The 27,591-nt window shown below is 36.5% G+C and overlaps 1 protein-coding gene across 5 annotated transcripts in view; it reads right to left on the bottom strand.

Moving 5' to 3' along the window:
• The window catches only part of LOC106645653 (Suppressor of variegation 3-9), a 113,936-nt gene that overhangs the window by 82,845 nt on the left and 3,500 nt on the right, over positions 1 to 27,591 (bottom strand). For 3 of the 5 annotated variants that reach the window (XM_089595216.1, XM_089595236.1, XM_089595226.1), the window contains exon 1: positions 3,992 to 4,194. The exons of the other annotated variants lie outside the window; for them this stretch is intronic. The gene's annotated coding sequence lies outside the window, so the exon portion shown is untranslated. Of the gene's footprint in view, positions 1 to 3,991; positions 4,195 to 27,591 lie in introns of those variants that run through there. 5 annotated transcript variants of the gene reach the window in all.

Below are 27,591 nucleotides of genomic sequence, written 5' to 3'. Positions count from 1 at the left end.
GAAAATGCTTAAATTTTGCAAATTTTCAGTGTTTGTTTATAACAATTAAATTTTCGTTGCCCTTCTGATACGTCGACTTCTAGTGAATGTTACTATTAAGTAAATAAAGAAGAAAATGAGCTTAGTTTGACCATTTAATCATAACGTGGAGCTGATATATAGCCTTTTTGACGCTGATAATCTTAGAATTTTGGAGTTTTTCGGTGTTTGTTTATTATAATATGTTTTTTGTTGCCGTTCTAACACAACAATTTTTATTTGCTCATATTGACAGGTAAAAAACCATGAAATCTGGCCTGGCTTGACCTTTCAATCTTAACGTGGGGCTGGGATATAGCTATTTTAATGCAGAAATTGTCAAAATTACATAATTTGATCGTGTTTGTTTGTAATAGTTCAATTTTTATCGTTGTTCTGACACAACGATTCTTTGTGGATAATAACAGGTAAAAAACAAAGAATACAGGCGTAGTTTGACCTTTTAATTAATACGTGGGGCTGAGGTATATACTTTTTACTGCAGGAAATGTTCGAATTTTGCAGTTTTTTGGTGTTTGATTATAATAATTAAATTATTATTGCCATTCTGACCCAACAATTTTGATTGCATGTTTTTTATTAGTAAAAAACGAAGAAAATAAGCGCAGTTGGACCTATAAATCATGACGTGGGACTGACATAAAGCCACTTTACCACAAAAATCCTAAGAATTCTTCAATCTTTTGGTGCTTGTTTATAATGATTAAATGTTTATCGCTGTTCTGACACAATTGTTTGCAGATCATATCATTTGTAAGTGAAAAACAAAGGAAATAAGCGTGATTGGACCTACGAATTATAACGCAGAGCAGAGATATAGTCGTTTTACTGCAGAAAATCTTTGAATTCAATAATTTTTCCGTGTTTGTTTATAATAATCTATTTTTATTGTCCTTCTGATACAACTTTTTCGAGTGGATAATATCAGTAGGTTAAAATCAAAGAAAATGAGCCAGGTTCGACCTGGTTTTTGTTTCGTTGTCCTAAATAATTGCATAGAGCTATTTTGGTGCAACGATTACTATGTCATGTTGTTTGTATATTACTGTTTATTGAAAATCAGCCTATTTGTTTGCCTTTTTTTTTTACTATAAAAAAATTTTTTTTGTTGATCGCGTCATTCAGTGCAGCGGCTACGTTCAGCAGGTAGCTTCAGCTTTATTTCTTACGACGGTATTTGAAAGATGAAGTTAAAATCTACAATATATGTATACCCGTAATACCCGACACTTTTGATTGAGGTTAAAAATTGTTATTTTTACTATGTCTGTGATAACCACTCTCGTTTAAAGAGCGAACTTTAAACGTTAATTTCTCCAGATTTTGTTCGGGGTATAGGGTATAAATAAGGGCACCGTTAGATTTGGCATAATCGAAACTATTTAATGACATATGTCTTTGGTGACACCAAGGCAAGGGAGCCTCCTTAAGCAACTATACGATTTTAATTTTTGCAATTAATGCCGACTACAGTTAAGAAAAGCGATATTCACATGACATACATTTTAGAGTTATGATTACTTTTCAATTGAAAAAAATTTCAAGAATAGAATAAAATTTTTAAAACAACCATACATTTTGTGTTCTCAGCATGTTAAGGGAAAACAGTTTATGTATTCATGACGTCACGAAGGTCTTGACCAATAGAAAGCGTTTTGGGGTCCACAGCAAGCAATTTAATTTGTCGCATTTTTAATAATTATTCTTGTAATGAAAATGGCATCAAAAAATTCTGGGAAAAAAATACAATTAAAATCAGGGCTCTAAATTCAGAAAATAATTGATTCAAAATTTATAAGGAATTCTAATTGTTGTGTGCAAAATATACACGTACTAACATCATTGAGTTTTAATTTAAATTTCTGTATCTTTAAAACGACCGCAGCACTTTTAGACTTTTTAATATGGGATGATTGTGATCGAGAAAAAATACTTGAGTTAATTAAAATTTTCCGTATGAAATTGTCGAAGAAATAGTAAAAAATTTTTGCTTTGTAGTGACAGTCACACAAGAAACTGCATTGCATCAAGTAACTTTGTGACTTAATATCTTAAATTGTAATTAATACTTAAATTAGCAAGTTCAATTTTTACTTGGAACTTCTACATTATAATATTAATTCGTAATAACCCATTAAGAGGATGTTGGCTGTAGAGGTTATGTCAATCAAATGGTGCTTTCGCGTTTACTATTTTTCTCTTACTTAACAGAATTTAATGAAAGTTTATAATAACCTTAGAACAAACCACAGAAGAATATTTAGCTCATACTTCTGAAAAAATAGTACTATGGTAGAAAATAAAATATGTATAATTTTACGGAATCATAGAATCTCCAATTGGGCATTTTTTACCCTACCTACTATTTTACCTTACATGCTATGGGCTGCTTGCCTTTAATAGCCTGAAATAAACTTCTGATTTTGACACTAGGAACGTTGTCCTCTTAAAGCAATACTTTTATGCAATAAAAAGCATCCATTCACATGATATCACGGCACATGAATAAAAAAAAAGGAGATCACAATCCTTGGAAACACTAACGATGATTATTTTATCAATTTATGTCACAAAAGAAATCGTAGTTGTGCCTAATAATATTAACTTACAAGCAAAAACAGTAATAATCTAATTTATAAAACAAAATCAGTAACCAGTATTGGTTGTAAAAAGAGGCAAACTTTAAACCCTGAGTCTATTTGCACCAAATCCACATTAATGTATGTATATAAGTAGAGCTATAGTACGTTTATGTCAATGTAGGAATATGAATATCCACGCAAATAACAATGACACTATACATACCAGGTATTATATGTACTGTAAAATGTCCAACTATTTACATGGATTTGGTGTGAAGAAACCCAGCAACCTTTCAAATTTGGATTAGTGTATTTTAACACAAAGTTCAAACTGAAAACTTTTTGTTCTGTTAACACATTTATTTAACACGAATGTAAGTAAGTAACTAATTGACAAGTGAACATGTGCATGGAAAACTTAATAGAAACATAAAGATAAGGTAAAGTAACAAACAGGCTGTTAACAAAAATTTGAAAATCTTAAAAAAAATAGTAAACAGTGCAAGATATATAATATATGTAATATAATAGGGAGTTTCTAGTAGTTCTAGAGGTATTATGTGTACCTCCCACTTTTCTAGTTTGAGTATTTTTAAGGTAGGATCATATACTAACATGGTTTAAATAATTCAATTAGATCAAGCACAAAATTTTACACTTGTGGTGTGGATCATGTATTAATCCAGACTTTAAATAAAAAGTAATAAAATATGAGACGCTCGAATGGTAGACTCTCTGTTCTCTATGTATTCAAACTAAGAGTTAAATGCATATGAAGAATGAAGAGCTGAGTAAAGTCTTCAATGGGTCAGTGAGCTTTTTAAAAACATAGGATAAAGATAAAAAATAAATTGCAGTATGTTATTTGTGATGTGTTAAATGGATGAACAGGAATACTAAACTGAACATTTGCAATTTAGGTCCATCTAGACATTTCTGTCAATTTGTAAATACTTACAAAACATTCAGATGGATATGTTTGTGATAATATGTGAACCATAATGTGTGTGCATAAATTTATACAAAGATGTGCACTTAAAGAAAGTAGTACAAAGAGTATGTTCAAAGGCGAGTTAGCTACATGGAAAATCTCTGTAAATCGAGTAACTGTATCTGAATGTCTGTAAGATAACTGCTCAACGTAAATAACCATAAAATTTGAAATATCTTGCGACAAACTATGAATAAACACCCCTATGACTGCAACTTAACAAATACCACTGTAAAAAATTACTAACGTTCGCAATGTTAAACTTTTCATGCATGAATGTATATGTGGCAAATATTCTGCTTACTAAATGAGATGCACTATAAAATAATTGCATATTTTATTAAAAATATTAAATAAGAAAATTAAAAAGCCAACTAACCATGTGTCGAAAGGTATTATTTTCTGAAACATTATATAGAGAAATTAAAATTAACTTGGGTAATCTTGAGCATGATAAAAAAATCCTTGCCCATTAAATGATAAGTAGTTAGTTAAGAACAATGAAGGGAACTAATAAATTAAATAATGATTTCGCGCGCAACAATAAATACATCGAGGGTCTAAACGTATCAAGGTATTGTTCCAATCTCACCATCGGTCACAGTAAACCATAGACATATAAGAAATACAGACTGCTCGTTCCTGTGTACGGCGCTAAAGCACAAGTAGAAAGAGACACAGCATTGAGTGTGACTGTCTGTCTTTCTCGCACATTGACAACGATGGGGTCAGTCATGATGTAAGTAAATAAGGTGTGTGATGGTGATTTGGTGATGGCGAAACTTTCCGATGAGTCCGAGTTTCTCCAATAGCGTGCCTCATCCGCACATCGTCCATACTGGGATTTAAGCCAATCCGAATGTAGCGGTATTTCAAAAATATGTGATTGTCAGGGGTCGTACCATGTAACTATTTTTCAGTACATCGGCCGATGTTATAACATAGGCCTGCAAAGCAAAAAAAAGTTATATGGTACGGACCCAGTAGTTTCAAAAAGGTTTTAGCTAACATTACAATGTTAGAAATGATGCTTAAAAATTGTTGCTGAAAACGAGAAAACATCATTTAACAGTTATTTCCAATAGTGATGAGACAATAAAAATTAATCATCGCTAGATTTAAGAAACACATTATTTTAAGTAAATCATGTACGTATTTATGGTAAAAAAAATCATCAATAAGTATATCACAATTTTTTTTAAATTAATAAATTAGTGGTGGTTGATTGTAATTGTTCTCATCCGGTTATAAAAATATAAACAGCCCGCAATGTAATAACAAAAATAAATAACTGTAGCTGTACTTTTCTTTTAGTTGCACATCTGAGATTACTACATGAAATTAAATTATTTCCTAGATAAAAAAAAATCCTGTAAAAAAATCGAGTGTCTCCTGTACGTATATAAAGTCTAATTTTATTCTTGGAACAGCTGATTTAAATAAAACAAATATATTTGTATCACCAGTGACGATTAAGTGTTCTGGCTTTTCCTCGTTGTCTTGAGTGAAATGTACAGAGCATACCCTACCTACAATAGTAAAATGTTTGACTGCTTGTTCATTCGTGTAATAATATATTTAAATATAAGTGAACACGATAGCAAATTGTAAATATTGATTTATTACACTACTCGAATTCTCAAGTAAGTATCATGAGTGCATGTATATATATCTTAACGTAAACAAAGCAGACTACACAATTCCAATATGGCCGTATTACGGTTACGGATCTGATCAGGAACAGTCTCAATTTGAATCGGTTGGGTCACACGCCTTATTAACTTACATCATGGTATACAATCATGCGGGCTTGACGAGAAAGAGAAAGAGATAGAAACCACACATATATTTCGTGCTCCGATTTGTTGCGAGCGGCGCTGGGATTCGATTGGGCGCTCGAGTATAAAAATGAATTGCTAACACCAATGCTACGCAGCGTTGGGTTAGGCGGATTCAATATCGGACCCTTTTCCCTAGATCGTATATGTAGCTATACAATCTAGGGAGAATGTTCCTTCAAGCAGACAGCACAGCAGCGAAGGAGCATTGACAAAGACGCGCGAAAATTACAAATTGCATTATTAAAATTTACAACACAAGTGCCAACCACCCAATAACTTGGGGCGCTAACTAGCCTCTCTATTAAATAATAAAGTATTAATTATTAACACAAGCGCCTATCACCCGATGACCCGGGGCGCTTACTGGCCACTCTGTTAAATAAATAATTATTAATATCACAAGCGCCTATCACCTCATGACCCGGGGCGCTTACTGGCCACTCTGTTAAATAAATAATTATTAATAACACAAGCGCCTTTCACCCGATAACCCGGGGCGCTTACTGGCCACTCTGTGAAACAATAAAATATTAATTAATAGCACAAGCGCCTATCACCCAATGACTCGGGGCGCTAACTGGCTACACTATTGTATAATAAAATATTAATTATTAACACAAACGCCTATCACCCAATGACCTGGGGCGCTCACTGGTCGCTATACTAAACGATATATATTATTGATTAATAACACAAGCGCCTGTCACCCAATAACCCAAGGTGCTTACTTGCAACTGTATAAATTAATAAAAGGTTAGTTAATAACCCAAGGGCCTATCACCAAATGACCCGGGGTGCTTACTGGTCGCTTAATTAAACGATACTTATTATTAATTTATAGCACAAGCGCCTGTCACCCAATGACCCAGGGCCCTTACTGGCCTCTCTATTAAATAATAAAATATTAATTAATAGCACAAGCGCCTATCACCTGATGACCATTGTGCTATCAAATATATATGGTTTAATAAAGCGACTAGTAAGCACCTCGGGTCATCGGGTGATAGGCGCTTGTGTTAATAATTAATACTTTATTATTCAATAGTGAGGCCAGTTAGCACCCTGGGTCATCGGGTGATAGGCGCTTGTGCTATTGAATAATACTTTATTATTTAGTAAAGTGACCAATAAGCGCCCCCGGATATTGCGTGATAGGCGCTTGTTTTAATAATTGATACTTTATTATTTAATATACAGGCCAGTAAGCGCCCGGGTCACTAGATGATAGGCGTTTATGATAATAATTAACATTTTATCATTTGATATAGAGGCCAGTTAGCGCCCCAGGTCATTGGGTGATAGGCACTTGTGTTATTAATATTACAATTTTTAATTTTTGCGTGTCTTCGGCAATGCCCCTTCACTGCTGTGCTGTCTGCTCGACGGGACATTCTCCCTAGATCGTATAGCTATATATACAATCTAGGGAAAAAAGTTCCGATATCGAATCCACCTAACCCAACGCTGAATCGCTACGGCGTGAGACAACTTTTTTCCACTGATCGGGGCAACCTGCCGCGACCAGCCGTCGAACCAAGGAGCACATTTTTCGAGTGTGCGAGACTCGTATCAAAGAGCGTGCGCCTACAACAAGAGAAGTGGATTCGCTTGGAGATGAGTATATATGTGCACATTTTGGCGACACGCAAAAGGGGTATACCGAATGTGTGCCTATACAAGGAGGGGAGTGTGAATGTTGACTATAGCTATATATCTGAGCACACAGTTAAAGCAAGCAACGACACGAGTTCTTCTCTTTTGACTGCAACCGAGTATATGCTATATATATTTAACGGGCTCTTGCTCTCTCGCTCTTGCTTAAATAATATCGATCAATCTTACATTCGATTAAATCGTGAAACTGAATGCTCATAATTATGCACAGAATTTGATATCAAAACATTTTTTTTATATTTTCCGTACGTTAATACTTAATTTAACATATAGTATTATATTTAAAAAATGTTCAGCTATTTTTTTAAGGATGTCAGTTCAGCAATAACCACTGGTTTATCATTTTTCTGCATCGAAATTGTTATGAACTGTAGGACAAGCCCCGGAGGTTATCGATAAAGATATGTGACTTTAAGACTTCCTTCCATTGGAGTTTCGATAGCTTAGATGGTAAGGGCTTATGCCACTATCGTTGTTGTTTTGCTATCTAAGGATCGATTCCAACTGTCGGCAAATTTTTTTTTTTATAACGTGATTCATCATTCTAGTTCATTTTTTTTTTATTTATGTTTTATTGAAATTTATCAAGAATGTTTACAAACACTTTTTTCTCTATACATCAAAATATATTTTCAATACCAATCATATTTGATAATTTCATTAGCGGATCCTTATCGTTAGCATGGCTATTTCGTAATTTCATAATAATAAAATCATTTCTTAGCATATGAGTATAAATTTTACATTTAAAACTCTCAAGAAATTATTGACATCCAAAGTAAAAGAAAAAGAATCCTTATACATAATTTTTTATTTATTTTTTTTTTTTTCTCTAAGAAATGATTAAGCTGTTCCAATTAATATTTTTATCTATCTATACCATAATAATCATGTTCGAAGGCACAAGAAAACTCACGCAAAACTCCCTGAACATTTATTTTCCGTCTTTTTTTGTAAGAAAATTTTAGGTATAGCAGCTATACTTATTGTATTGATTAGATACTTTATGTCAATTTCAATTACATAATGTTGGTTTTAGACCAAACTTTTAAGTAGCACATGTGAATATCAAAACTTAATACCTTTGAAAATTATAATTTAATTAAATTATTTATTCAAATGCTGTTTCATTATTCTTTTTGCAGTCTGAAGTCATATATATAAGATCTGTTTTTTGTTACTGCTCAGATTTTTGGTGTCATAATTTTCAAAGGTATTAAGTTTTGATATTTACATACGCTAATTAAAAGTTTGGTCCAAAACCAACATCATGTAATTAATATTGAAATTACGTATGTAATCAATACAATAAGTATAGCTGCTATACCTAAAACTTTTTTACAAAAAAAGATAGATAATAAATAATCAGGGAGATTTGCGTTAGTTTTCTTGTACCTTCGAAGATGATGATTAATATATGGATAGATAAAAATATTGATTGGGACAGCTTAATCAATTCTTAGAAAAAAAAAAAAAAAAAAAAAAAATTAATGAAAATTATGTATAAAGATTCTTTTTCTTTTACTTTGTATGTTAATAATTTCTTGGGAGTTTTAAATGTAAAATTTAAACTGATATCCTAAGAAATTATTTTATTATTATGAAATTACGAAATGGCCATGCTAACGATAAGTATCAGCTCATGTAATTATTAAATATAATTGGTATTGAAAATATATTTTGATGTATAGGGAAAAAAGTGGTTGTAAACATTCTTTATAAATTTCAACAAAACATAAATAAAAAAAAAATGAACTAGAATGATGAATCGCGTTTTAAAAAAAAAATTTGCCGACAGTTGGAATCGATCCTTAGATAGCAAAACAACAACAATAGTGGCATAAGCCCTTACCATCTTAGCTATCGAAACTCCAATGAAAGGAAGTCTTAAAGTCACATATCTTTATCGATAACCTCCGGGTCTTGTCCGACAGTTCATAACAATTTCGATGCGGAAAAATAACAAACCAGTGGTTATAGCTGAAGTGCTATCCTTAAAAAAATAGCTGAACTATTGACATGTACGACTTTTCAATAGACTGTATATATAGTGTGTGACAGCGCCAAAGGCAAGGTGATACTTGCGGGCCCTGTAGTTAGTATAGTGTAAGCCACTGTGCCTTCCACACCTCTCGTCGGTTCTAGCTTTATTGTCTTTGTCTGATAAGTCGGTTGTAAGTCTGTAAAGTCTGTAAATCGTTGTTGTGTTCTACGTCGGTCGGCAGTTTTATTAAATAAACTTTTTGTCTAACTTGTAATACTCGTTTTATTATTTCGCGCACCCCCTTTACTCACACCTCTTCAGGTTACGGGCCCCAGACTCGCTTCCACCGCGCGTGATCTTTGTTTGTGTGGGCTAGAGTGATAAAAGGGAGGATGGCGGAAAGGGCTGAAACAGCAAGGGATGGACGGGAGAGTCCGATCGAGGAAGCGGCCTAGAGCGTGACCCCTGGTGACCAGGCCGAGTCCGTTGTCGACCAGGCGTTGTCGACGCCGGTCGAGGAAAGGGGAGCAAATCTGGACGCCGGCACCGAGATCAGCGGTAGGTCAACACTTTGTCTTTTTCTTGAGTGATGCCTAGGTTGAACGCTACGACGTCAGGTAGAAAGGGGATTTCTCGTGCATTCTGATAAATGCGCGGGATTCCAAGAAACACGTGGCGTCGGTAGCGCGACACGCACATGCAAGAGCGGGGCGGATCAAGAGGGGGACAACATATTGCGGCTGAGGAGAGAGTTCGGTCTCTCTCTCTCCCTCTCGTGATGACGCGAGGCTTTTTGACTGAAAACATATTACGAGGCCGTTTGTTTTTTGTTTTCGTGCTTTCTTGCGTCTCTTGTTCTTGTCGCCTCGACTGTTGTGTGCGCGTTACAATATAAATGTCTGAATTGGGAAAGTTTGAACGTGTGTCGGCAGAAAATTATATATGTCCTTTTCCGGTGCTTTTAATTAATTGAACTCTAGGCAACAAATATTCAAGGCGGTTTTCAGATTTAGTCAGAAAAGGCTGATATTTTAAAAGCTTACATTTTCTTTTAGACGAGCAAACTATCGATGCTCTGTCGAGAATATGTCGGGGAATTTCATCCCAAGTCAAGTCAGAGGGGCGACAACAAGCTGCTATCTTGTTTGTGGACAAAAGGGGAATAATGGCATGTGTCGGGCAAAGGGATATTCCCGCCAAAGGTGTGTAAACGAAATTATTTTCCGTGTGACTCGCACAGTCACGTTAGACTTGTGTTTGGTCGCGCGCGGCTGTGTGAGTGCCCAGCGTGCAATCGTGCTTTGTGTTCGAGCACGAGAACACGCTTCGGGCCACGTTGACTAGATTCGGCTTGCGTTCGGTCGATTTCTAGTTGACTCCCTGAAAACAATGTCCGTCTTTTGTTTTAGATTACCTGATTGGTGACGATTACAAATACATCGTTGAATTCCTTTGTAAAAAGGGAGGCAAAGTGACGTTGCCAGAAAATCTATTCAGGGAAGACGGGGAATGCGAGGAACCTGCTCGTGATAAACCCGGGTTATTTGAAAAGTCGGTCGATGTGTTTGAAATGTCAGATGAGAAAAAGTCCGAAATGTCAGAAGTCCGAAACCTTGATGAGATAAATGTAGACAGTGAAAATCTTTGGCAGAAATTAGGCGGAAATGAGTTTGTACACGAAGCACCCCCCCTCTTCCCCGTCGCGCATACCGGAAAATACCCAACTTAAAATAAAGAAAGTGCAAACCATTGAAAACAAATATAAATGGATAAACGTCAGCAAAACGAAGTTGCATATGGCAGATAAACAGAAAAATGAAAATTTTTCAGAAAACACCATGCTGGCCAGTTTCGACTCAATGTTGGCCGCGATTAGTCAGATGATCGAAAGGCAGGAGAAAGCAAACGAGGAGGCAAGGAAGGCAGAGGAAGAACGGGCAAGGAAGGCAGAGGAAGAAAGGCAGGAGGCTGAGAGAACAAGGGAGGAGATATTTAGGGTCATGCGCAATTTTGACCAGAGGTTGTCCCGGTTGGGCGAGCGGGTGAACAGGGTCGAGTCATCCGAGGCCCAATCGTCAACCGGGGCACCCCTGCAGTCATCAACTCCTCGCAACGACAGAAGACGGGTGAGTCTGCAAGACAAATTGAAAATGTTCTTGAATGACACAAAAAATGAAAATTTGTCAAAAGGCAGCGTGGAACTTCTCGCGACAACCATCAGTCAAATAACATAAATTCGGCCGTGATACTCAACACGTATACAATTACCATCTGTCTAAAGATATGAAGTTCGAAGTTTTTCTCGATAAATTTAAGTCTGAACTCCGGTCTAAAGGATTATTATATGTCATTGATTCTTCGATTAAAAATACGGAATTTACTAACGAAGACATGATCAAAGAAGACAAATTGAAAGTCAGAGATATTTTATTAAGTAGAGTAACAGAAAAATATCATTTAAGAACTTTTCATCTGCAAGATCCGGTTGTAATATTAGAAAGTCTGAAAGAACTTAAAAAGGAGGAGACGCCCCTTACAACGGCCGCGATTCGTAAAAAATTGCATGAAATTAAATTTTACAAAGGGAAAGAATCGGTTGCTAAATTCATAGAAAAATTTGAGGAACTGGTCAGAAATTATGAGACTATAAGTACGTCTGGTCCCTTTTCTGAAGAAGAAAAGCGAGATGCCTTTTATACTGCCGTAATCGGAGCGGTACCTAGCGTGCAGGTGACAGAATTCACGCTTAAAATGCAAAGCAGAGATGGAAAGGGTATGACATATGAAAACCTCATGTCGTACATGTTAAAGGTCGAGTCAGAAGGCCTAGCAGAAGCCACTGGAGGTCGCCCTACGAGGGCAGCTTTGACTGCCTCTTGGCCCCAGGACCGTCTCCGTTGCTTCAACTGTGATGACTGGGACCACATGGCTGACAAGTGTCCGAAGGCAGGTACCGGACTCAAGAAGTGTTACACGTGTGGCACGTTCGTGTATGACATCCCAGCTCACAAGAGAAGCAGCCCGAGATGTGGTGAGCAAAATAAGTCTGATTCATGGGATTTTAAAAGGCAGGGCCGTAGAAGTCGAGGGAATCGAGGTGGCCGCGGCGGTGGCCGTGGCAGTGGCCGAGGCCGCTCCAATTCCCGAAACTTTGGGCAGAAAAGGGACTCTAGCAACGTCAGGGACGAAAAAGATCCCAAAAGATAGAAAGTTTCTGACCAGGGCCGGGAGACGAAGGGAAAACGAGATGCTTCAGGGTCAAATAAAGGTGAGTCTCTGACGTTGATCGAGCCCCCCAATACTCTGTTTTCAAACTCTGCAGGTTGGGTAAATAATTCAGAATCGGATGGAAAAAATAAAATTAAATTTATCGCTGATTCGGGAGCTACTGATCATTTTGCGAAGTCAGAAAAATTATTTACAAATATTGACAGAAACAAAATTGGTAAAATAAAATGTGCAAACTCAGACTCATCCGCAGACTTGAAAACGGAGGGAGTGGAAAATTTGCTGCTTAAAAATTGCAATAACGACGTTGAGTTGCAGGGAGTGGTGTGTGCTCGCGACTTGATCATGAATTTATTGTCGCTTCGGAAATTTGCTGATATGGGCTTGTCAATCTATTTAGATGACAAGGAGATTAGTATTTTCGATCCTAATACTGAAAATGTCTGGATATCGGGAATATATGAAAAACCCTATTGGATGGTTGAATTTGTTAAGTCGGACAACAAAAGAATGAAAGTCTTGACGGCTGAGTCAAAAGCACACACTATACCTGAAAATTCAACTGCAGATATAAAATTAAATAATAAGTCGGAAAATTCAGAGAGCTCGGTCGGTAAGTTTAATAATGACAGTTTTGAAGATGTATTTTTAATAAATGACAGAAAATTTTATGAAGTCGGAAAAGTCCTGACCGAAGAAATAAAAGACATTCAAAGTCCGTTTAGCGAAAATAATAAAAAAATTCAAAGATAACAACGGGGCCATGCTGTGGCATGTCAGACTGGGCCATGCTTCGTTGGGGTATCTAAGGAAACTGCAGAAAAACTATCCGGAAGTAAAAAGTCTGAAAGAAGCCGTATTTGATGATGTGATTAAGACTTGTGATGTGTGTATCAGAACAAAATCCCAAAAACTGCCTTTCCCTTCGGTACGCGAACGAGCATCCCAACCTCTACAAATAATTCATTCAGATACAATGGGAATTATTAGTCCACCCTCTTACCCAAAAAGATACAGATTTATTTCGGTATTTATTGATGATTATTCAAAATTTGCAATTGCTTACCCGATGAAAAACAAAAGTGATACGGGTGAATGTTTAGATAATTTTATTATAGGCTGTAGAAATCTTCTTGGGTTTGAAGCTAAAGTGTGTTATCTGAGGTCTGATCAGGGTACCGAGTACACGGAAGGCTCCGTGCAAAAAATATTAAATGACCTTGGAGCTGAACTCCAACTGAGTTGTCCGGATACCCCTGAACATAATGGCACGTCAGAAAGGCTAAACAAAACAATTCAAATGAAAGTCCGAGCTCTGATATGTGATTTAGGACTCCCGGAAAACATGTGGGACTTGGCACTAAACGCAGCTGTATTTGCGTACAATCGTACTCCACATCGCTCAAATAACATGGAAATCCCTTTAATGAAGCTGGCTCCGAATAAAAGGACAGACCTAAGTCAGATGAAAAGATTCGGCTGCATCGCGTATTTGAGAGTTCAGAGAAACACTGAAACTAAATTCCATGCAAAAGGAAAACGAGCAATTATGGTAGGATACACGCCGACAGGGTATCGTCTGCTTTGTCCGGACGAAGAAAAGTTTTATGAAAGTCGGGACGTCAGATTTAACGAGCGTTTTGTGTATGGAGACGTTTTTGGTAAAAATTCAATTAAAAACTGGGAAAATGTGACTGTAGATATTAAATTAGACGAGTGGTTCTTAAAATTCGAAAAGGAAAGAGAAGAGACAGTCTCATCGGAGGAAGCGCCCCCGGTGGTACAACGGAAAAGAGGAAGGCCGAAAAGGCTGACAGAAACAATGGAGGCCAACTTGGTCCAAGAAAGTCGTGTAAAGGACGTCAGCTTTGCGGGCTTAGCTCTCGGGGAAGAATTAACAAAAGACTTAATCTTTAAGAACGGTGATACTGAAACGTCAGGAAATAATGCCATTTATGTGGAAGATCTAGTTTACTACTCTTTGCTGGCAGAAATAAATAAAGATCCAGCTTCATATAAAGAAGCAATGAAGGCTGTGGATAAAGAAGGCTGGAATCAAGCCATCCAAGAAGAACTTGACTCAATGGCAAAGAATCAAGTCTGGAAGTTGGTAAACAGACCTGCAGGACTGGTAAATGGTAAACGACCGAATATCATCGATTCTCGATGGGTTCTTAAGAAAAAGGTAGATGCTCAAGGATGTGAGAAACACAAAGCACGGCTGGTAATACGGGGTTGTAAAGATAAAAATGAGTATGATCTTACGGAGACTTACGCCCCGGTGTCAAGACTGACTTTAATAAGGACTGCTTTGGCTGTAATCAATAAATTAAATTTAGATACATGTCAGCTTGACGTTAAAACGGCATTTTTAAATGGTACTCTTGACGACGAGATATATATGGAGTTACCAGAAGGTTTGGTCTGTTCCGATCTGGAAAAACAAAGCAAGGTATGCAAGCTTCAGAGAGCCCTCTACGGCCTTAAAGTCAGTCCGAAAAAATGGCATGAAAAATTCTCTGAGGCAGCAACGAAAATAGGTCTGAGATCTCATATCTTGGAACCTTGCCTGTTTACTTGGCATGAGGCAGATAAAATCCTGATATTGGTTCTCTATGTTGATGACATGCTTATAGCAAGTAATGATTCTGGCAAATTGAAGTCTGTGAAGGAAAGACTGCAAAGTGAGTTTGAAATGACTGACCTAGGAGAAGTTAAATCGTTTTTAGGCATTAAAGTCAGAAGAGACAGAGAAAACCAAGTTCTAACTTTAACCCAGACCAATTACATAAATAAGATACTTAAAAAGTTTGGGTTTGATGATTCTAAGCCAGTGAAAACTTCGATGGTCACAGGTCACGTGTTAAATCAACAAAGAAAACAAAGAGAGCAATCAGAAAGGCAGATTGACTTGAATGAGTCCAGATCGACTGAAAGCGTTCCCTACCGGGAGGCTGTTGGGAGCTTATTATATGCTGCCAATACTGTACGTCCGGATATAAGCTATGCAGTGAATGTGCTGAGCAGGCATCAAATAAGTCCGACTAACGAAGACTGGAATATGGTTAAAAGAGTGTTTCGGTATCTGGCAGGGACAAAATCTTATGGTCTAAGATATTGTGGAAGGCAGCAAGGGCTGGAAGCATTCTCCGATGCCAGTTTTGGCGACTGTAAAGGGTCTCTGACCACAAGTGGTTACGTAATTAAAATCTTTGGAGACTCAGTGGCATGGAGAACTCACAAACAAACGTATGTGTCTTTGTCAACATGTCAGGCAGAGTATGTGTCACTGAGTGAAGCATGTAGAGAACTGATGGCAGTTGATAATTCGATTAAAATCATACTGAATAATACTTTGGGTCCGGCAGATCTATGGTGCGACAATAAGGCAGCTGAGCAAAATGCTAAAATTATAAGCAGTGGTAAATTAAGACATATGACAGAAATTCATGAGCATTATGTTAAAGAATGTGTAAATTATGGTAGGGTAAACGACAGATGGCTGAATACTAAAGAACAGATGGCCGATATATACACAAAACCTCTACCGATCGAGCTTCATGAAAAATTTTCTAGCAGAATCGCCAACAGCTTTTGCGACTCTGACTGGTAACTAATAAGTTGTTTCTGTTTCAGATAGGCGATAAAGGAGCCATGGACCGACTCATGGACTGCTTGGGTGCATTCCCAGAGCCGTGGAGCCGAGTCAAGAACACACATTTATTTATCTATTTATCTATTTTAAATTATAATTTTTGTCTAATATACTTAGCTATCTTAAGTCGGGAGGAAGTGTTGGCATGTACGACTTTTCAATAGGCTGTATATATAGTGTGTGAGACAGCGCCACAGGCAAGGTGATACTTGCGGGCCCTGTAGTTAGTACAGTGTAAGCCACCGTGCCTTCCACACCTCTCGTCGGTTCTAGCTTTATTGTCTTTGTCTGATAAGTCGGTTGTAAGTCTGTAAAGTCTGTAAATCGTATCTGTTGTGTTCTACGTCGGTCGGCAGTTTTATTAAATAAACTTTTTGTCTAACTTGTAATACTCGTTTTATTATTTCGCGCACCCCCTTTACTCACACCTCTTCATGAACATTTTTTAAAAATAATACTAGATGTCAAATTAAGAATTAACGTACGGAAAAAATAAAAAAATGTTTTGATATCAAATTCTGTGCATATAATTATGAGCATTTAGTTCCACGATTTAATCCAATGTGAGATTGATAGATAACATTCAAGCAAGAGCGGAAGAGCAAGAGTCTGTTAAATATATATAGCATATACTCGGTTGCAGTCAAAAGAGAAGAACTCGTGTCGTCCCTTGCTTTGGCTGTGCGCTCAGATATTTAGCTATAGTCAACATTTCCACTTCTCTCCTCGCATAGGCACACATTCGGTGTACCCCTTCTGTGTGTCGCCAAAATGTGCACCTATATGCTCATTTCCACGCAAATCCACTTCTCTTCTTGTAGGCGCACGCTCTTCGATACGAGTCTCGCACTCTCGGAAAATGTGCGCCTTGATTCGACGGCTGGGACCGTACCATGTAACTATTTTTCTGTACATTGGCCTATGTTATAACACTGGCCCCCGAAGCGAAAAAAAGTTATATGGTACGGCCACTAGCCATGGCGGATCGCCCCGATAAGGGGAAAAAAGTTGTCTTACGCCGTAGCAGTGGCGTTAGCAATCTCTTTACTCACACTGTCTTCTAGCCTTGGACTAGAGCAGTCGAGTCTCTGAGCCCCTTAGCCTGTAGATCTGCCTCTTCTCCTAGCCTTGTCGCCATTTTGCTCGTTGGTTGCTGCTCATCACTGCAGTGCTGCACTTCTGTTGTTGTTGGTTCTGACTACCATTGGGGCTTAGTTTGTACTAGATCTCTCTCTCTCTTTCTTGTTTGACTTTGCACGAGGTAGGCCAATATTTTTTTCTGTAATATTAGCCGCCAATACATTAATTGCTGAAACGGCTTATTTTGTTAGTTAATTTTGAATCAGTGCCAGAGTTACAGCTCGAATTAAGACGCAAATCATCAATAGTTTTATCTGTTCATGAATCATAACTTTGTTACGCGACTTTCGTCGCAAGTTAAACTATCTAAAGTTTTATACATGGTTTTTTTATCATCAACTACAAACATGGAAATACTTTTTTAGCATAATAACCCTATTCCATTTGTCTAGTGTCGTTTCCTTGTTCAGCGCTACATAACAAGCTTTTTTTCATAGCTCTTAAATAGTTATTGAATTCACTACTATAGGAAGGAAAATTCAGCAGCATATAGCATGTCAGGGTGATTTTTTTATTTTATACTATATACAGGAAGCCCCTTTTTGTTTGTTACAAAACAATATCTAAGTTTTAACAAGTTTAATGTTTTGCTTAGAAAAAATTTACTAATGGTAAAACGAAAATCAACACAAGGGACAAATAAAACAATGAATGGTAGTGTTTATTTAAACGAAACCATTTTATGTACAAAAATACTCTCGCAAATTCTTTACATTGACATTTTTTACTTGAGAAAATGCAACAGTGATGAATAGTTTTTTTTAACGCGTATTAACATTAACTATTTTAAAGTATAAAAAATATTAAAAAATATCTAATAAAAATAAAAATGGATGCAATTTTTTTGTTGCTTTTCTTTTAATCGGAATCTCATGAATGATTTTGTCTTCGTTTTCCACAGCATCTTTTTAATGACATTGCCTTTTCATATTTTTTGATTTTTTTTCTTTTGCCAAGACTGATGGTGCGCCGATTGACAAAGCCTCACATAGTTTTTCTGTGTCCGTTTCCTATACGATAAAAATGAACTATTACTAGAAATGTTACTATCAATTAATTTTGTTGATATTCAATTGAATGTGTACAGTATTTAGAATTTTGTTTACAAAAATATAATTATAAATGTAGTATATTGCAAACCAAGAAAAGATAAAATGATGTTTAATCATACGCGATTTAACACTGTTTCTCCGAGTAAAGAATAGAATTTTTTGATTTTTGATTTTTCAAGTAAAAATACAATGTAATTAATAATGATTTATAATGAAGAATATAAAACAATATTGAGGAAAAATTATTGTTTTTTGCATATCTTCTAGTAAAAATGCAATGTGATTATTAATGATTAATAATGAAGAATATAAAATAATATTGAGGGAAAATTTGCGTATATTCTGCATATTACAATAAAATTTTAGTACCCTGTGCAATAGTAATTACCAACAAAAAACTAACGAGAAGATCACATCGTGCAAAACTTAGTTAGATCCTTTCCTATAAGCAGTGAAGCTCGCTGTAAATAGGGAGAAAGTGTTATCAGAGACGACATGAATGAAGCAAATAATTCAGTAGTGATAGTCAGGTCACGGAAAAAAATTATAACTTTTGATGGATAAGATTGTTGATCTTGCAAACTGTTGATGGATAAAAATAAGATTTTGTGAATATAGTAGTTAACGATCAATGCAGTATTTTTAAGAGGTTAATTATAAGGTTTAGTGATCTAAGGTGATGCTAATTAAAATATTGATGGAAAATGAAACTGTGATTTAAATTTACTACGATACGAAAAATCTTAAATGGTATACGAGTGGTCGTAGATCAATTAGTTAAAAGCTTATTAGAGGTGCAGCTGCTCTAGTGGAGCGTGGGTTAAACCTTGGTCTTGTCGTCTTTTTCAGAGTTGATTGTCACTGAGATTTGTTTCCAAGATTTACCGCTAGATCTGCATTTGCAAAGTGATCCAGGGATAAGCCTGATGAGGCAGGGCTAGTTTGGAAAGCTAAGGTTAGGGTATTAGCAAACGTAAGTGAGGAAAAAGGAGTGTAAAATGGTAAGTTGGAATGTGGAGAAAAAGTGTGAAAAAATTGGAGTTAGGAAAATTTGAGGCTTATGAGGAACATCCTCTATGTAGAGGCTGTAGAGGATTCCCATAAAAATTGGTTGCAACTGATGTACGTAAATAAAATCATAAGTAAAAAAAAATAAATGGTATGTACAACCTACTAGCTCTAATCAAAGAGACTGGAGACTTGATTGGAGGTGGAATCTCATACACATCATCCACGATTAATTCTGCTTCCTATACAGCAGCAAATAAAAATCCCATTTTACTTCGTTATAAGAGCGTTTAAACTCAGAGTCGCAATATTTCATTTGCAACCTCTTGTTCACTCACAGCTTCTTTTGTAAATTGTCAAGAAAGTGAGCTTTGAGCAATCAAAGTTCCCGCCTTGCTCACACATGTGCCGCCTTATGGATACATCGGGCACTACAGTCACTTGAGCTCTTCGTGGTCGTCTGGCGACACTCACTTCTTCTCCGGTAGCCGACCGATACACTCTCTCTTCTTGATAGCCACGTTACCGCTGTTAAATTACTTTTACTGTATCAGCCTAAAGCTGACCTTGCTGTAATACGTTTATTATAATACTTTGTGAGATTAAATCTTTTGTGCTTTTTCCTTCGCGAGTGCCTACCGTCATCTCCGAGCCACCTACTCTGACAGGTTATGGGCCCCACTTTTTTTTTCTCGAGAGGACGAGCCGGCCTTGCCATGAAGGGCTTCAAAGGAGGAAAGCAGTGAGTATTTTTTCAGAGTGTCTTGCTTCAGAGGTTCCATATCGTGTTTCCTGTGTCAGGGTGATAATGTGCGTGAGCAAATGATGCAGGACACAGTGCTGTTAAATTTTTTATTGTCCGCGTGCGGCCAGCGTAGTTCAAAGTAGAAGCGCGTGCTGGTGGTCGATATAATAAAAGCCCGCGCGAACACCACGATCACGCAGACCTGAGCGAGGCTGCCATTTTTTGGCGCGCACGGGCCTCGAGAGCTACATGCACGTGAACAACATACGCGAATTCTTGCTTGAAGAGGCTAAATTTTTTTCTCTACTTCCTTTCTTATTCAGAGTACGGTTTTTTTTTCCTATTAATTTGGTGCTGTCAGTTTGATAAATTTACATCCTTCGAATAGGTGTATGTACCTATAGGTACGTAACTTGCAAGCGGTGCTGCAAGTTAATAAACTCCCGCAGCAGTTGACCTTCTTAACCATTGCGGAGAGGGGCTGTTAGTTTTTTTTTCTCGCGAAGCTTCGGTTTTACATGCGCGAGTGCTCCTCCTTCCCACGTTTTTTTTCGAGTTACACGCAGTGCGGTGACACGAGTTGGGAGGGAGCGCGTGTGTGAGATTTGAGGTTAGCGGTGCTAACAAGCCAGGTGTTGATTCCAACCGGGCAGGCACTGCCGTCCGTGTACGAGAACACGCCCACATAATAAATGCATGCATGCATATTAATTTCTTGTGTTTGGTATATTCAGATGTGTGTCAACAATAACAACGAGGGCTGTTTCTCAGAAGAATGAACAAGACCAAGAGTCCCAAATAAAAATAATCGAGATAGCTTAGATGACACTGATAGACTGGATAATCTAAATAATTCACTAGACAATCTCAGAAAATCAATTGATTCAAATAAGAATACTTCTAAACCTTTTTTTAAGAAAAACTACATTCTGACTCAAAAAGGGTCTTTCAATGTTTGGTTTGATCACTTAACTTCAGAATTAAAAACTAATGATCTTTCAGATTTCATAGAAAATAGTAACTTAATTGATAAATACACTTCAGATGAAATCGAATTTAAGAAGAGTCTAGTTAGAGAATTGCTAATTAATCACTTAGATGAATACTATCACAAGAAGGTACTAAACATTGTAGACCCTAGAGAAATAATAAATAAATTAAAATCCTTTAGAATGGCCGAAGCCAATATAACAGCCTCGTCAGTCAGAGCCAAACTATATCGTCTTAAAATTACAACGAAAGAGAAAGTCAATGACTTTATTGACAGGTTTGATCATATAGTAAGAGAGTATGAAAACTCAGACGGTATGGTACCTCTGACTGAGGAGGATAATTTTTATTTGCTGCTGTATAGGAAGCAGAATAAATCGTGGATGATGTGTATGAGATTCCACCTCCGATCAAGTCTCCAGTCTCTTTGATTAGAGCTTTGCCAGACGAGGTAGGAGATGATCTGACTTGTCAAGAGCACCTTTATCTTGAGGAGGAAGGTAAACGTCTGCAGGATGCAGTAGGTTGTACATACCATTTATTTTTTTTTACTTATGATTTTATTTACGTACATCAGTTGCAACCAATTTTTATGGGAATCCTCTACAGCCTCTACATAGAGGATGTTCCTCATAAGCCTCAAATTTTCCTAACTCCAATTTTTTCACACTTTTTCTCCACATTCCAACTTACCATTTTACACTCCTTTTTCCTCACTTACGTTTGCTAATACCCTAACCTTAGCTTTCCAAACTAGCCCTGCCTCATCAGGCTTATCCCTGGATCACTTTGCAAATGCAGATCTAGCGGTAAATCTTGGAAACAAATCTCAGTGACAATCAACTCTGAAAAAGACGACAAGACCAAGGTTTAACCCACGCTCCACTAGAGCAGCTGCACCTCTAATAAGCTTTTAACTAATTGATCTACGACCACTCGTATACCATTTAAGATTTTTCGTATCGTAGTAAATTTAAATCACAGTTTCATTTTCCATCAATATTTTAATTAGCATCACCTTAGATCACTAAACCTTATAATTAACCTCTTAAAAATACTGCATTGATCGTTAACTACTATATTCACAAAATCTTATTTTTATCCATCAACAGTTTGCAAGATCAACAATCTTATCCATCAAAAGTTATAATTTTTTTCCGTGACCTGACTATCACTACTGAATTATTTGCTTCATTCATGTCGTCTCTGATAACACTTTCTCCCTATTTACAGCGAGCTTCACTGCTTATAGGAAAGGATCTAACTAAGTTTTGCACGATGTGATCTTCTCGTTAGTTTTTTGTTGGTAATTACTATTGCACAGGGTACTAAAATTTTATTGTAATATGCAGAATATACGCAAATTTTCCCTCAATATTATTTTATATTCTTCATTATTAATCATTAATAATCACATTGCATTTTTACTAGAAGATATGCAAAAAACAATAATTTTTCCTCAATATTGTTTTATATTCTTCATTATAAATCATTATTAATTACATTGTATTTTTACTTGAAAAATCAAAAATCAAAAAATTCTATTCTTTACTCGGAGAAACAGTGTTAAATCGCGTATGATTAAACATCATTTTATCTTTTCTTGGTTTGCAATATACTACATTTATAATTATATTTTTGTAAACAAAATTCTAAATACTGTACACATTCAATTGAATATCAACAAAATTAATTGATAGTAACATTTCTAGTAATAGTTCATTTTTATCGTATAGGAAACGGACACAGAAAAACTATGTGAGGCTTTGTCAATCGGCGCACCATCAGTCTTGGCAAAAGAAAAAAAATCAAAAAATATGAAAAGGCAATGTCATTAAAAAGATGCTGTGGAAAACGAAGACAAAATCATTCATGAGATTCCGATTAAAAGAAAAGCAACAAAAAAATTGCATCCATTTTTATTTTTATTAGATATTTTTTAATATTTTTTATACTTTAAAATAGTTAATGTTAATACGCGTTAAAAAAAACTATTCATCACTGTTGCATTTTCTCAAGTAAAAAATGTCAGTGTAAAGAATTTGCGAGAGTATTTTTGTACATAAAATGGTTTCATTTAAATAAACACTACCATTCATTGTTTTATTTGTCCCTTGTGTTGATTTTCGTTTGAATTTGAATTTCGTGATGAATCATTTATGTCAGAGTAGGTGGCTCGGAGATGACGGTAGGCACTCGCGAAGGAAAAAGCACAAAAGATTTAATCTCACAAAGTATTATAATAAACGTATTACAGCAAGGTCAGCTTTAGGCTGATACAGTAAAAGTAATTTAACAGCGGTAACGTGGCTATCAAGAAGAGAGAGTGTATCGGTCGGCTGCCGGAGAAGAAGTGAGTGTCGCCAGACGACCACGAAGAGCTCAAGTGACTGTAGTGCCCGATGTATCCATAAGGCGGCGCATGTGTGAGCAAGGCGGGAACTTTGATTGCTCAAAGCTCACTTTCTTGACACTCCCTCCCTTTGAGTCAATCTAGAATTTCGTCTGAGATCCAATCAACTCTGAAAGTTACATCTGAAGATTGATTTTACTCTGAAGTTATGATTCGGTGGTCTCAATGGAATCATTGTCTTCCTGGTTTGACATATCTGAAATGAATATAAGTAGTTACAATGTGCGATTCGTGTAAATGTAAGTCGATCATTGAATACTTAATATTTTATCTCTGAGGTAATTGTGGCTTTCTGTGGGCAACGGTTTTGTCATTATATCGGCTTCATTCTCTGAAGACGAGATCCACTGAACTTTAACTTTGTCTTGTTGCACACAGAATTTAATAAAATCTCCATGAGTATTTGCCATATGGCTCTTTGAACCCGTGGTTTCTCTCTCTTTTAATTGACTCTGAATTGTCTTTATGTCATCGTCGAAATTTTTCAATCTATGACAACCATCCATTTGAGTGCATTTTATTGCTGATTGATTGTCACACCAAATTGTGACTGGGTATAAAGTTTTTCCTATCATGTTTCTGATCGCCTTGTCCAGAGAAATCAATTCTTGACAAGCATCGCTCATAGCTAAATATTCGGCATGACAAGTAGAGAGAGTTACATACGATTGTTTGTGGCTTCTCCAGTTTATAGTGTCTCCAAAAAGCTTTATAATAAAACCTCCTGTTGTTGAAGAATCCTCCAAGTCTCTGAAGCTGGTATCAGTCATGGCATATAGGTTATCTTCTTTTCCTCTGAATATCAAACTCATACCTAAAGTACCTCTGATGTATCTGAACACTCTTTTGACATCTTTCCAATCTTTTTCAGTGGGTTCCAATTGTCTTCTAGATAGGTAATTAACTGCATATGAAATGTCTGGTCTGGTAGCTCCTGCCAGATAGAGAAGACTTCCAATTGCCTCTCGATATGGAGCTTTTGTCCGCTGCGCTACTCCTGCAGTAGTAAGCTCTGAATTTTTAAGTTCTCTATTCTTTACTTGTCTAGTTACCATTGGAGTTCTCTGAGGTTTGCTATCAAGCATGTTGAATCTTTCCAAAATTTTCTTCGTGTATTCTGATTGGGAAAGTGTTAAAATTCTTTGACTTCGGTCTCTGGAAATTTTTATACCTAGAAACTGTTTTGGTTCTCCCAAATCTTTCATCTGAAATGTTGTACAGAGTTTAGATTTGATTGCCATTAATCTACTTGCGTCATTTCCAGCTAACAGGATATCATCTACATACAGTACTAGAATAATCATCTGATTATTTTTACGCCAAGTAAAAAGACAAGGTTCGTTTATGTCTTTTTCTAAGCCTAGTTTTAATGCTTCTTCGGTGAAGCGTTTATTCCATCTCTTTGGGCTGATTCGAAGACCGTAAATCGATCTTTTAAGCCGACAGACCTTTTTGCTCTTGAATTCTTCTTCGCACTCTATTCCTTCTGGGATTTCCATAAATATGTCTTCTTCTAGTGTCCCATTTAGGAAAGCGGACTTCACATCCATCTGACAGACGTCTAGGTCGTATTTGTTGACTATAGCTAGTGCTGCTGTGATAACTGCCAGTCTAGATACTGGGGCATAAGTTTCTCTGAGTTCGTACTCCCTCCTGTCTTTAAAACCTCTGATTACTAATCTTGCCTTGTAAGTTATTTTACATTCTGAGTCCAGTTTCCTTTTGAATACCCATTTCGAATTTATCGTGTGTACTTTAATACCATTTTTGTCCAGGGAGGGTTGATCTATTATTTTCCACACGTTGTTAGATTCCATGGATTTGAGTTCTTCAGTGATTGCTTCCAACCACTTTTCTTTATCAACTGAATTAACCGCTTCTCTGAAGTTGATAGGATCTTGATTTGTTCTGGCTATAAAAGCATGAGTCAGTTCATCCTCTGAGTTTATGTTTTCTAAGTCGGTAATTCTTTTTAATGTGAAATTGATGTCAGGAGACGTATCTTTTTGCGCCAACCTCAAGTGGGACCATGTTGGTCTGTTAATTCTAGCTGTTCTGTCTGGCAGCTTTCTCGTCTTTGGCTCGATCTCTGCTGTCGTCTGATCAGCTTCTCTTTTCTTTGGTCGGCCTCTCCTAGCCTTGCTAGACTCGTGTGCATGATTAGGTTCTAGTATGTCTTCAGAATGTAGAGTTTTGTTATTTTCTGTCTCTGATTGAAAATTCCAGTTTTCCAAGATCTCGGTTTCATTGAGTTTTGTATTTCTTCTGATGTCTTTATATACTATTTTTTCATTAAACTTGACATTTCGAGAAATGAAGAATTTTTTGGTCTCTGGATGCCATAACAGGTACCCTGATAGGGTAAAACCTACTACTATGGCTTTGAGTGCTCTCTCTGAGAATTTTGTTTTGGTTATTGGGATTTTAGCATATGCTAAACACCCAAAGCGTCTGATTTTGTCTAAATGGGACTTCTGATTCTGAATTATTTTACTTATTGGTGTTTCGGAATTAATACTTGAATGAGGAGTTCTGTTGTATATATGAGTGGCCACTTCAGTAGCCAATGACCACATACTAGCGGGTAGTCCTGAATCGAGCATGAGTGCTCTAATTTTCCATTGAATGGATTTATTGAATCGCTCTGAAGTGCCATTAAGTTCAGGAGTGTGTGGTGGAGAGAATTCCCCCACTATCTTTTCTTTTTCCATAACCTCTGAGAACTTTCCTCCAGTAAATTCTGTTCCATTGTCTGTTCTAATATAACAAACCTTCGCATCTGTACCTAATAAACTTCTGACATGTTTGAGGTACTCTTCCAAACAGTCACCTGCCTGGTTTTTGTTTCTGACGGAGTATGCTTTGGCATATCTAGAATGATCGTCTATAAAGACTATGATAAAACGGTTATCTCCTGGGTACGAGTCTGGTTTTATGGGACCCATTGTATCTACATGTATTCTTTCTAATGGTCTGTTGGTTTTGACTCTAACCTCTGTGAAAGGTAATTTTTCCATTTTGGCTAATTTACATGTTTCACAGTCCATTATTAAATCTGTGAATTTTACTTTTGATAAAATGTCCTCAGACTTTTGTAATTGTTTTAAATATTTTAAAGATGCTTGTCCCAATTTAGTGTGCCACATCAGGCCTTCGTCTAACTTCTTCTGAATGTTAATAATGTTGTTGGAACTTACATCTGATATAATTTTGTCGATTTCATCTGAATTGCTGTTGTCTAAATCAATGTAGATTTTTTTTCAGTAGCAGATTGTTTGGTTTTAGTGAAGTATGATCTTCTGATTGCTCTTCTGAATTATTGAGTTCATCTTTCTTCTCCCTCCCAATCTCAGACTGGGTATTCTCTAGACTGATAGACTCATCCATAGACTCTGAATTTTGACTGTTGAGAATATCCATAATGTCTGTCTGAGATTGTGTCATGAACTCGTCCAGTGAGACTATCTGTGCCGAGAACTGATATTTATTCCAATTTCTAGTTTTTACAGTGGTTTGATTTTCAACTTCTAACTCTATTATCCAGTTCGGTTTCTCATATACGCCTGAGATATATATTTTTCCCGTTTCCTTGTCAAAGATTTCTAGATATTTGTCATCTAAATAGATGCCTAAACCGGCATCGGCAAATTGTCTTAAGGAGATCAAGTTGTTGGAGATGTCCTTCGCAGCTATCACGTTTGTTAATTTAAACTGTTCATTTAAATTTAGTTTAAAAATTAAGTCGCCTTTCCCATCAATAATGATGTTGGCTGAGTCGTTTTTATTTGCACTTCTGATGAATTCATTGTTGCATTTTTTAAAATTTGTTAGAATAATTCCTTTGTTAACAACGTGATGAGTTGCTCCGGAATCAGCAATAAAAGATAATTTAGTTTTACCTCTGTAGTTATTTTTATGATTACCTGTTAACATAGCCTTAAATTTGGTTGCTTGTTGTTGTTTGGCTTGTGTACTCATGTTACCTTGCTTTTTATTTACACGGCCATTACTTCTGAATTTAAAATTACCGTTGCCTTTGCCTCTACTATTACCTCTGAGCTTGCTATTGTTTTTACCTTTATTATTGTTATTGTCATTAGAATTATTTTTAACATACCCATCTTTAGGATGATTCCTGTTTGGGCATGCATCTCCCTTGTGGTACTCGAGATCCTGGCAGTAAAAGCAGTACCAGAGTCCATACTGGCTTAGAGGACAGTTAATGAGTCTGTGACCGAGTTTGTTGCAT

The sequence above is a fragment of the Copidosoma floridanum genome, unplaced genomic scaffold (genome assembly GCF_036245765.1).
Source record: "Copidosoma floridanum isolate Cflo_tuat_1 unplaced genomic scaffold, Cflo_Japanese_pri ptg000002l, whole genome shotgun sequence".
In the NCBI taxonomy this organism is placed as follows: domain Eukaryota; kingdom Metazoa; phylum Arthropoda; class Insecta; order Hymenoptera; family Encyrtidae; genus Copidosoma; species Copidosoma floridanum.
This window is presented reverse-complemented; position numbering and strand designations above follow the sequence as displayed.